The sequence below is a fragment of the Trichoplusia ni genome, chromosome 27 (genome assembly GCF_003590095.1).
Source record: "Trichoplusia ni isolate ovarian cell line Hi5 chromosome 27, tn1, whole genome shotgun sequence".
Lineage (NCBI taxonomy): Eukaryota > Metazoa > Arthropoda > Insecta > Lepidoptera > Noctuidae > Trichoplusia > Trichoplusia ni.
The window spans coordinates 4,344,742-4,348,569 of NC_039504.1; the positions used below are offsets into that span (position 1 = coordinate 4,344,742).

Here is a 3,828-nt window from a genome sequence, read left to right on the forward strand (position 1 = left end):
TCATTAGTGGCCAAAAAACTTGAACAAAATAACTGTAGCAATTTTTAGCATTTGTCATCTGAAGCGTCAAGATTATTTTTGACAATTAATAAAAGTTATCTGGTGATTGAAAAATCGGCCCTTAGTTAATACTAGGTGATTTCTATAAACTAAGGGCAGATTAAGGGCAGGTTATCTTCACAGATAACCTGCTAAAAGAAGTATTCTCTTCACAATCGTGAAGCAAACCAGTCTAGTATTTCACAAACTGTTTCACAGGGGGCGTAGCTCAGATGGTAGAGCGCTCGCTTAGCATGCGAGAGGTACCGGGATCGATACCCGGCGCCTCCAATATAAGTTGTAATAATACACTTTTTATTGTTTTTTCTATCAATAATGAAAAAAAAAGAATTTTATAGCACTGGCATAAATTGATGATGTTCTTGCTTCGTTTTAATTATATACTTTCATTATTTTTATATTATTCGATTCTTTGTGCTAAACTTCTTTTGATGATATAATTCAAGCACTAGTTTACTTAATCAGTCCTTGCTGACCTTGATGCGACCTTGCCTTGAAAATTTTAAATTATATTATCTTTTGTAGATTGCGGTGTAATTTATATCTTATCATCGTAGTTCAATGTTGAACTTATAAGATTTTCATTTAATATATTATATTATTATATTTTCCGACGTTTTCATATTCTCTCTTTTCTTCTTTGTTTGTTTCTTTGTCGCTCCATTTGGATTTCTGCAACTCAATTTTGAGGCACTAACTGATAAGCTAGCAAACTGAAACTTTCAGAGTAGCTTCAAACCCGACGACTAATAAATAACTTTAAAAACAATAAATAATCCCAAACAGTTTATTACAAACTCATTAAGTTCGTCTATCATCGTTGATTATAATAAATCACGTGATCTTTTAACTGTCAAATTAGTTCGTTACATAATTGCCGATCCAATATGGCCGCCAGGGACGGATGACATTATTGGAACGATTCGTGAGAGCACACGCCTTCGTATTAAATTGAGGTTAGTACTTAAAAGTAAAATTATAATTGAGTTATGGAAAGTTATACAATATTGAAATTGTTCTACTGTTTATTTGATTTCACTATAAAAGTCTGAAATTAAAAGCATAACATTAACTAGATACATTGGATTTGCACGCTGAGAACTAATCCCAAGTGCGAACTAATTGAATAATTCCAACAAATAAACGAAATTGATGAAATAAATATTATTAAAGCGTAACTAGTAAAATATATAGGTAACGGACCAACGGACCTATTTCCGATTTCCCATTTTTTGTAAAGAAAATAATACCCATCTGTAACTTTTAAAATATTTATTGTTAAGACAGACACAATAACAACCAATTCAAACTCAAGTCAATCAAAATTCTTTAAATTAAAATCTTAATTCCGTCTATGAAACGAGTTTTGATTTCCTAATTTAATAATTTTATATCTGACATTCAATAAATTACTTGTTAGATCTGCGCTCTGGACTATTGACGCGATGTTTTCATCAAGTTTATTAATTGACCTACTTTACCGATATAAATGTATTCTTCTTTTGTATTATCATAATATTTATGTAACGGCCAGTGGCTTTGCATAACAATGCAATAACATGTGACTATAGATGCATGATTAGCATAATGTCAGGACCAAAAAGGTTAATCTTTTGATCATTCGTGTAGGCGGTATTCACTTGATTGTGTTAAGAAGATGATAAATGTAGAGCTCTCATACACACTATTAGGAACATTTATGAAATATGTCGTTCAAAATTTAGCTGTTTATTCCATACACGTTTAACGCCAGTTTCAAATATAATCGGAATGTTTACATATCTAGCAGGCCTAAAAGTATCTTAAAAATATTGTTTACTTATCTTATGACTCTAGATGGGCCAGTCCAAAAATGTATTACGTTAGAGAAAATCAGTAAAAGACGCCATAGGCTATATACAATTAATTACACTAGGGCTCTACTCCAGCTCGCCGTCCGATCAGATCCAGGCCTGTGCCTGACGTTTGTGAGGGAAATTTATGCAAGCTCTATGGAGCTCATTACTGCTGATGCCTGCCGGCAGTGGGACTGTCTGAATGGGTGGAACATAGTTGGGTTTTAGTCAGTAGAAGTATGACACTCCCTACCGCTCAACCCAAAGTAGAAGGAGTCATTTGTATTCCTATCCGAAAAATAGGATACTCACTCCACAGATATTTTCTCTAAATCTCACAAGCCATTAGTTGTGATGACGCGATCCTCTAACATCATACCCTTGAGACCAGTCACAGTACACATGACAATGATACATGGGTGTAACAATTAGTATGTCTGACTTGACAGGTCGGTATGTTTTTGTTAACTCATGTTCACACGTTACTCAAAACTAAGGAATTCTAGGAAGATGATAATAATTTAAACACCTACGTCTTACATGACATTATATCTCTGGAAAAATCAAAATCAAAATGTTTTTGAAGTTGTTACAGCAATAGTGAAGAACCGGCAAGAAACTCCATAAGTAACATTAAAAGAAGGTAATAGGGTATTATACAAGTTCACAAATATGCGTCAAAAATCGCAGAATAGCTAATGCTTTGAATGTGCAATAAGAAAAAAGATAACAGAGAAAAAGTGGCTAAGCATAGTGTTAAGACAATATCTACGCTGTTAAAGCTGTCACAAAAAAAAACCAACAAAATGATGAAAGTTAGACAAAAATAACAAGATAATTGTTCATAAAACAAAAACTAAAGAGGCTAAAGAGAGACTCATTACAACTATTTCACCTTCTCTGAGTAATAACACGTAAAACCATAATCTAATTAAAATTTAAAAAATCCTCCTATGGTTTACTTGACCTATGAACTCTAAAATGGAAATTGCATCTCAGTCCTCGCTCTAGGCAGTTTTCCAAACATATTGAGAGCAACGAGGTCGGTTAATTATGTTATAATGGATAAATAAAATGTATTAAAAGGTCTTCACATGAAGGTCTTATATCTTATGAGATTATGCTTTTAATAAAGAGTATCAATTGCTTTAATTTCATCATCATCATTAACTAAAATATTGAACTTCGACCATAACAAAACCTGGACAAATGAAAGACCAAAAATGTAGAAGTAGAATTTTAAATCAATATTAATTGATAATCGAAATTAATCGATAGTTACGATATCAATTCGACTCTCGCCGCCATAGGTCTGAAACTAGTCGGAGTAATTCGATAAAAAGGCGTGAGAAAATTACAGTTAAAATTATTGATCCAATAACTGTTGAAAGTATTGATCCATACAGCAAGGAGTTTTTATATAAAAAATATTTCGTCTCAAGTCTTTTGACCTTCAAATAAGTTCATTCACAATGCATGTGATAAAATCAAGTTTCCATATCAAAGACAAGCTCCATATATGGAAAAATGTGGACCAATACGACATTGAATTTCCGTGTTTTTGACATAAAATACTAATAATTTATACAAAATACAATGTAACGGTTTTACAATGATGTTCTAAAACGGGATATGTTGTTGCGATCTGTTGACGTAAATGTATTTTTATGAGAGCAGTTTTTTGTAATACTAATAATATTATGTATTTTTAATCAAATCGTAAGAACGACTTGTCGGATACATTTGTAACTTTTATTTTCATTTACATATTCCAACTCTTAATACCTAGAATTTTAGGTCCATTAATGGATTGATGAATCGAAAGGTGCTTACTGTACTCTGGAAAAAACAAAACCTTTCCATAAAAAGTTGTCCAGTACATGGCCTCTCCGGGACTCAGTCGTACCACATCAACACTAAAGACCAGAACCTT

The 3,828-nt window shown here is 32.5% G+C and overlaps 1 non-coding gene across 1 annotated transcript; it reads left to right on the plus strand.

Moving 5' to 3' along the window:
- Positions 1-257: 257 nt before the first annotated feature.
- On the plus strand, positions 258-330 carry Trnaa-agc. The gene has a single exon. It is a non-coding gene; the product is annotated as a tRNA-Ala (tRNA).
- The last annotated feature ends 3,498 nt before the right edge of the window (positions 331-3,828 follow it).